The following is an 8,993-nucleotide window of genomic DNA, read 5'->3' on the forward strand; positions in this document are numbered from 1 at the left end:
AACAAAAAATGTCTAATATGTATAGCCATGGTGCAGGATCGACTGCTTTAATACTTGTGGCCTTGTAGATGTGCCGAGAGTATAGAAGGCTAGGTTGAGCGACCACTATACCTGTAATGGGGAGCGGCCGTGACGCTAAGTTTTTGCATGGGCTCCCTTCACTTAAGCATTCCCGTTGAACAAAAATCGATTAAATTGTTAATTTTTATTTTATGCAATGGCTACTGTAACTAGAATGAGACCACTAGAATGAGACCGCTTTTGTTTATTCAGTCTCGAGTCTTCCACAAAAAATTATATGGTGCAGCGCTCTTCGGGGATACGAGGCAGAGACCCCTCACACATCCACTTTAACATATACATCTGTAGACACCCCCATTTTGCTCCGCTTTAATCACCAAAGAAGTTAGTGTTTTGCTATCAGTTTTTCAGTGTTTTCCATTCCCGTGTCCGCTTCTTATGTTTTCTCGATCTTTTCGATCATTTCTGCCGTGTTTCGCATTTTCCCGGTAAGTGTTGAGAAGGGTTATTCATGAGAATCCGAACAAGAGAGAATATGGACCCATTTAGTGGGCCCGCATTGAGAATTTTTGAATAGATCTCTGTCGACAAAGAGGGCCCACGCATTGTTTCGGTAAAAGATAAAGTTCTGAGATTATTCGGACCCGATGTGATGTGGGGGATCCCAGCAATTTACTTTGTGATCCACAGGATCAAGGGTTCAAATCATATATAAGATCAACTTAAGGGCATAATCTATGCTTACCCTATGGCCCACCTAATAAAAAGTTTGGATTACATATGAAGTTAATTTGGGAGCGCAATTTAATTTATCCTAGGGTCCCATTAATTGGGCGATTAAGATCATCTTATGTAAATGATTTTGAAGGGCACAACCTGTTCACATTGCAGCCTAGCAAATGGATGGTTCGGATCATCACATGGAAAGGATTTGGGGCGCCACCCTATTTATAGTGTGACCCATCAAATGGGCGGTCCAGATTATTCTATGGGAATAATTTTTAGAGAACAAGTTATCTATAGTAGGGTCTCATCCATTTGGATAATTTTGGATCATCTCATGGACGGTCAGGATCATATGGAAATAATTTGGAGCACATCAAATTTACATGGTGGCAGATCAAGTAGACAGCGGCACATCCAATTACAACTTCAGCACGACATGTGCCCAATATATATGCACTCTATTTTTGGATTTAGATTACATTCGATTGAATAATTCTATTCATATAAGGAATGCATGGCAGGAATGAGGCTTGAATAGCCGGTTGTGTCTAAATATGTGTGGGCCCAACTTTATGCTCAAAGCAGCAACCTTTGATCGAAGAGAAGGTTTTCTTAAGCAAGCATGCCAAAATTAAAAAAAGCATGCCCAGTGTGCTGTTCGTTTGTTTTTCTTGTAGGCACTGAGAAAAGCTAAAAGCAAAGTTGCTTTATTGAGTTGACTTGAAAATAGCAAGTGGGTATCCATGTAGCTAAATTTAGATGGGATGTTATGGTAACATGCCACTTGGATCAAGTTGAAAAAGAGGACGTTCCAATTTTTTTTCTTTCTTGGGGTAAATATATGGAGGCTGCTGTTGGGGCGAAGGATGGGCTCTCTCTCTCTCAAACCTCTACTCCCTCTCATCCCAAGATCCCTTGATTTGGATTATTGCTTGCCCTCGCACTCTCCCTGTTGTGAAGAACCGAGCACTATCTAATCATATTTTATTCTCTTCCAAACCCTCAGATCCATGAATCTTGTTATCTCTTTAAAATCTTGATTTCCGAATTACTTTTTGTGGCCGTATCATCCATGGTCTAATTCTCTTCAAAGTAAAGTTTCACAGCTAAAATTTGGTGAAAGCTAAATTGGTGGTTGAACTCCCTTTAAATTATATTTGGTAGCCGAATCTTGATCTTGTTCCTTAGGAATCTTATGGCTAAATCCTCTTAAAGCTGAATCTATGGAGTTGGATCATCTCTAGGCGAGTTTCTCTTCTTGGAAGGAGTCTTTAACCACCTTTCTGCGGGTCGTCGCACATAATTTCAGTTTGCAATTTCGTCAAAAGGATTTTTTTTAGAGCGTATAAAAGGGTGCGACAAAGCGTATACCTCGGATTTACGCACCCTAGAGACGAGGAACGCGACCAAAGGTAGGTTCATTCTTCTCAGATTTTTCTAGAATTATTCCGTATTTTTTTACGTATTTTATGGTTTTAGTATTTACGCTCATTTAATTCACTAATATATGGGTTGGCTCAAAATCGGGTTTACATGAGTGTTTCGAAGTCCGATTCCTCTCAAAATTTAATACAATGATCTATTTAATGGGACTAAAATAACTATCGGATTTGATCAGACGTTGGATCTAAGAATTTTCAGAATTTGAATGAAGATTGAAACTTAATTTGAATTAATGACCGGGATATTAAGAAATTGGAAAAAACAGCTATCTTAGGATGATTTATTTCTTGGAATATTATAATTTTATTGTGTTCATCATATCAGAGCAATATTAAAGGACATCTTTCAAAGTCATAATTTTCTCAAAAATCATGTTTAAAAAATAGAAAACTCTTAAAAGACATCTTTTTGAAGAAGAAAAATGGAAAATATACCAAATAAGTTCTAAAATTAATAAAATTTTGTAGTAAAATAATATGATGCTGATATATTCTTCCATGAATTTCTAATGATTTTAGGATTCTATATGGTATATCGTTTGATATTTTCTTTTGAAACAACCAGCTTTTGTGAGGTTTTTTATTAATATCAAATCATAATTAAAATTTTCAAAAATTTTACAGTAGTCTTATATTGTAAATATCATGTTACTGTCAAATGTTTAATTGATTTGGAATTTGTTTCCTAGGGGATGCTGTGTAAACTCATAATCTGATCTGAACCTTTAAAAATCTGAAATTGATATTAAATCGTATTTAAAATTCATGAAATTTTTACAGTAGACTCTATTCATTCATATCTTCTTACTGTAGAAATTTCAACTTATTTCGAATTTATCTGCAATGAGTTCATTTGTAAAATCATCCATTTGATCTGAAATTGATAAAATCAATTAAAAATCGAAATTAACCAAAATCATTATGAAAATATCTAGGGAACTTTAATTTGCTGTCACTTATTCATTCCTTAAGTCGCTGAAACGGAAATCTTAGGAGTCTTAGATTTCCTTTGTAAAATGGCCCTGCTAGGATAATTTAGATGCCGAGATCGTAACCATAATCGTATGCTAATTGCGATCAATCCAGCATAATTAGAGTGTATAAATTATAATATGTTATTTGCTCCGAGGTCCACTGTCCACGGAAATCCTGAGAAATATGCCAGGCAATAAGATACCATAACTTACGTGCTAAAATTATACAAGGGTTGAGAGCATGATTCCCTTCCATGGTTGTGATTCGAGGTCGAAACTTGCGAACCATAGAGCCTTTGGTATTCCTTAGATGTTTAGGAATCGAAAATCCTTGAAATCGAAAATCATCAACTTCAACAAATTGAACTAACTCACTCCATGTCTTTGGAACCGTTGGATTACGGCTTCCCATCGTAGGAACCTTTAGGGCCCCCTTAGGAACACAAATTGAACTAACTAACTCAGCCTCATCACGACCGATTGCTATTATTAGCAATTGAGTCATAGATCTAGTTACACTACTTATTCCTTTTTTCCCATAAGACAAACCTAGTTACATAGGATGTATGTTAACCTACATTAGTCTAAGGAACGTCGTGCATTTAGTTAGGATTATATAGCATCTTAGATGAAGTTATAGGATAATAAAATCTTTAACTTGAACTAAATAATTTCTCTTAAAACTGTTGAAACAATCAATCCAGTCTAGATCGGTGTCCTAGATGAGTTAGGCATAAGTAGCTTAGCTTAGGTGCACCGAACTATGTCGACTCTGATTCCAGTGAGGCTTGGGTACGTAGGCAGCTTGGATGCTTGATGGCATACCAATTACGAGTCGGGTCTACATATAAGTGGTGGGGTTTTGGACATTAATCCTTAAATTAAAAGTAATTAAATCACTTAGGACTATCCATGAAATTAGAATTTTAGGAGACCTTTCACTTAGATTGAATTCAAACAAATTAAGAAAATCAAGATACACATTTAGGAATTACATTGAAATTAGATCTTAGGATGCATGTCACATAGTTCGCACATTAATATAGAGTTAAATGAGCCATTTAAAAGAAATTCAAAAGAGTTAATTTTTCGAATTGAAGACCGATTATCGGGCAGGAATGGTGCATGTGGTGGTAACTCCCCATACCTTTCATTCTCGTAACCAGGTAACGAGTCTAGATTTCTGGTCAATTATGGGTCCTAGATCTCTCATCTAGGTGGCGACTCTGTCACTCTCTTTTGTGTGGAATTCGGATTGCCTTAGTGATCCCAAGTTCACGGAAAAGATGAATTAAATCACACCTTGCTAGGCTCGGCGGCTTACCCCTGCCCTTATGGGTACTGGGTTGCATGTTTGTTTATACCCTATGGCTTGGTTGCTGCCTGCTTGGTTGGGTAATTAAAATCAATAATAAAAAGCACACGCCATTCGCGTGGGTACGAGAGACCAAGAGAGAGCGTGGCGGGTCGCGCCTCACCCATCTGGCGGGATCGGGTCCCACAACATCGTATGGCAATGCTACCAATTACAAATACAAACAGTTAGATTGCTGTATATTACTGTTACATCATGATCTACAATAATACCATAGCCCAATATAAGAAAACTAACCTCGCGAATCAATTTCAGAGGAGAGCATTGCCATAAACTGTTGATCAATTCTGATATTCCTTTCAGCAGTTTGAGTCTTATGCGGCAAGTCCCTGCAGGTCTGGACCTTCCCGGGGTTATTCTCGAAGCTTCAGCGTGCAAAGAGAGAATAAAATAAATAAGACGAAACCCAGTGTAATTCCTATTTGGAATTGTAACAGCATTTAACCTCTAGTTTTTTTTTTAAGAAAAAAGTACAAAATGAAGACAGAAGTGTCATGTTCTGAAATATCATCACCTATCATACTTAAGCAATCAATGCACTTCACTAATTTAATTACGAATGTTTAGGCAGTACATAAATCTAAATTGACATGTTATGGAAAGAATAGGCAGAATGAAACTTTCGTTTTCACCATTCAAAAAAAAAAAACTCTAATATTTGTTTTCATTGGTACATAAGAGAAGGAACAGCAATTGCATCACGGAGAAGAAGATAAAATAGGGAAAACTTATGTACTCCATCCGTCTTCTAGGCCAATCAGATTGACATCACAAGCTAAATATTCAAAGGGTCTTTGGATAACAATATGGCTTTTAGGATGAAATGAATACTAACAGAAAAAACGGCAACAACAAATTCAACTTGTGATATGCTGAAGCCTTCTATCACACTTTATTTCTTAAGACCTGACCTTTTTCTCAATTGGGCAAAACCCAAGATATAGAAAACAAATAATTTATGGAAATTCACATAAGCGGGTACGGTGAAAACTTGGCATTATTTAGGAAGATATCAATTACTCTATTAGCTGGAAATCCTGACCTTTTATATGAAGGTGTAACTAAGCATAAGTTCAAGACATTTGGGATGCTTGGCATTGAACCTTTGACCATAATTGATAGATTCAGCAAGTTCACTTTTTCTGATCCTATTCTATTATTTTTAAAATTTTCTAATTTATTGTTTCTTTATGAAGTGCTTGTAGGAAGAGGGTGAGCCTTGGCGCAACGGTAAGGTTGCTCCATTGTGACCTGGTGGTCACGGGTTCAAGTCACAGAAACAGCATCTCTGCAAAGCGGGAGCCTCGTGCACTAGGCTGCCCTTTTTTTTAATGAAGTGCTTGTAGGACGACAGGGATGGAAGAGTACCAGGGATTGCCACTCCCTGCAAATGAGCCAGACTGTATTGCATGGATTCTGCCGCGACCCCCCCCCCCCCCCAAAATCCGTGCTGACAGGTTTCGACAGGGGAATTGCATATAACACATCTAGATTCTTGTTGTAGCCATGTTAGGCATGAATCCTCTTTTTTCTGTCAAATCCAACACATCGTTGTCTCTTTAAAAAATAAGAATCATGTATATTTTTCTTTTAAACAAATTCGTCGTAATAATTTTTTTTACGAAAGCACAACTTGTCCTCTCTTAATAAAAACCCTAGTGACACGACCTTTTACCCTCGAACATCGACCGCCTTCCTCCTTGTCCTTCACTTTCTCTTGATAAAAACCTTAACTTCTCAACCCTCCACCCTCAAATTTCTTTTTTGAAAGGTAACAATTATACTGATTATTTTTTTTAATGGCAACAATTGTATTGATAAATTGTAATCGAATCACATTATGAGGACAAGATGTCCCACCATTGTAACAGCAAATACAGTTACCCTAGCAATCATATTCTTTGCCGCCCACAATTGGCCAAGATGTTGGATCCCAACCTTGATGGACGTCTAGAAACTAGGTTCTTAACCCTTCACCTGCCCCTTCATTCCTCCTCTTCTCCATTAATCGGATCGCCTGGAAAATGACCATCTCCTCTCTTTGTGCACCTTTTATTGCTAGTTTATTTGTTTCTTTGTTGGCGGAACAACGCTTATGCTGATATTTTGGGGAAATGGATGTAACTATATCCTAATTTCCATGTTGATATCCGCTAACTCCCATGGACCTACTGACTTGTTGGTAGCATTTGAATCCCCTTCAATGATTAGATTCCACTTCCATGATTTGCGGACCACCTCAATCCCCATAATAATGCCCGCAATACCCCGCCGGTCCGCAGTAAAATAGAACTATGATTCCTCTAGAATCCTTGAATAAACCTTCAATTTCCGCTTTTTCTAGGTCCCCTTTTATATTTCAGTAAAATTCATTTTATTCCATCCGCTTGGTGGGGGCCTCCAGTTTGGCTCTGCGACTTGCTTCTTCTTTTCTTGGATGACAGCCTTCTAATTCCTAAGGATTTCTCCTGGCCTATAACTAGGTGCATCCTTCACAATACTGCTCCCCGCTATAATGTCCGCTTTCACATCAAATGCAATTCTTTGCCATCTGCGCTTTAGATCATGGAAAATACGGTTGTTTCTTTCCTTCCAAAGGTCCCAAATTACCGCATAAGGGGCTAGTTTCCACATAGCTCTACCAACTTCTCCAAAAGGCCCAAGACTCCCTTCAAGGATTATCGTTTTAATTGCCTTTTGGAGCGTCCACTGAAAGCCAAAGCTATTTATTATCCCCATACCCAATTGATATGAGAATGGGCAATGGACTAGAAAATGATCCAACGACTCTTCATTACTGCAGCAGAAAACACACTGACTAGCCATAAGAAGTTTCCTACTTTTCAACTTGTCATAAGTATTTATTCTCTTCTTGGCTACCGTCCAAACGAAAGCCACCACCCTAGGCGGTGCAAACGCTTTACAAATCCTTGAACAGAGGGACCTCCCTATTCGGTGATGCCAACCTGCGGAAGAAAGAGCGCACAGAAAAAGAACCCGAGGAATCTAGAGTCTAGTCCCTCGGATATATTTAAAATATATTTTTTAAAAAATATGTGCACCTACGCATATTTATTTAATAGAAGTGTTTAGGGGTAAAGTAATATGATCATCCCATGATGTGTATTTATTATAAATTCTTTGGGACCCACCATGTTGGAAGATCCAAATGTTCATTTGTTAGGCCTCGGTGAAAATAAGCCTTTCCGATGAAATCATCTCCATGGGATGATCCTAGTAGAGAGGTTTATATATGGTGTCGTCCATCAATAAATTGGAGGGTTAGGATTATCCTCTAGTTGGAGATGATTTAATGGGCAAGGCCTAGTTACATTGGGCCCTACAAACGGATGGTTTGGATTTTGAATAAAGTGGGCGCAGGTATAATGATCCTGACCCCACAATCTATAGAGATGTCCATAATGTGGAGTCCCTATATAGATCGTAGGGTTAGAATCATGAAATAATTTCATGGGCACAATCCATTTACGTTGTGGATCAACAAATGGATTGTTTGGATCATGCCATGAGTAGGATCAGAGAGATTTAAGTACTGGTTGTACAAAACTGTTGTGCCGGTTGTGAAGCAAATTTATTTATATTATGAGGCACTAAAATTAGATCCATCTTCGGCTAATACATAATAAACCCTTCCTCTTTCTACTAATTGATGGGGAAGGAGTACATATTATTCAATAACCTAGATAAGAACTAACTGCAACTCTTAGCGACTTCATTTGCGTATGAGATAGTCTGGTGGACACCAAGGAACATCTTGTTCCAGCAAGATTTCTTGCTAAACTCTCGGATTGCCTAGCAACATTGGGGTTCAAATGACAAGTAGGGCAGATGGAATTCAACTGGGAAAAGGATCGCTGTAGCGCAACTGGGTCCTGCTGCCATAAAATCAGCCCAGCATGGATCAATGTAGTACTGATAATATGGAAGTGGTGATGGTGGAAGTGTGCTTACGATCTCCGATTTAGGTGCAGTTGACAAAAACTCTTCATCTTCATTTTTCTCGAACAGCTCACGTGCGAGCCCCGGTGTTGCCCATGTGATGAGTAAAGGCATCAACAGGAACACAGCCAACTGAATCCCTTTCCTCATCTTGCCTGAATTCTATTCCTCTCCTCCTTGGTTGGGGAATGACTTGGTTGATTGAAAACTACAGGGAGTGTGTAGATTTATAGAGTTTGGAATGACGTGAAGATGGTAGAGATCTAAAAACGGATTTCCATGATATTAATTTTGGTTATAATGTTCTTCTAATTTTGAGAAACAATTAATTATTTCACCTTAAACTAAGAGGATTCCACATTACATCATTTAAGAACTACTTAAACATCGTTTAGTAAACGTTCACCATATGTCATTTAGACATTGACGGATGGTGATCGAGTCCCTGAATACTATTGGCTATTAAAATTTTGTTTTATTTCCTTGGGCCTCACC

General features: G+C 38.1%; 1 long non-coding RNA gene across 1 annotated transcript; it reads left to right on the top strand.

Moving 5' to 3' along the window:
* The first annotated feature begins 1,523 nt into the window (after positions 1-1,523).
* LOC143882788 (uncharacterized) lies at positions 1,524-6,137 on the top strand. Its single transcript, XR_013252312.1, has 2 exons — positions 1,524-2,159; positions 5,735-6,137. It is a non-coding gene; the product is annotated as an uncharacterized LOC143882788 (long non-coding RNA).
* Positions 6,138-8,993: the final 2,856 nt, after the last annotated feature.

The sequence above is a fragment of the Tasmannia lanceolata genome, unplaced genomic scaffold (genome assembly GCF_043159265.1).
Source record: "Tasmannia lanceolata isolate RefF3 unplaced genomic scaffold, GAP_Taslan_0.1 ptg000002l, whole genome shotgun sequence".
Lineage (NCBI taxonomy): Eukaryota > Viridiplantae > Streptophyta > Magnoliopsida > Canellales > Winteraceae > Tasmannia > Tasmannia lanceolata.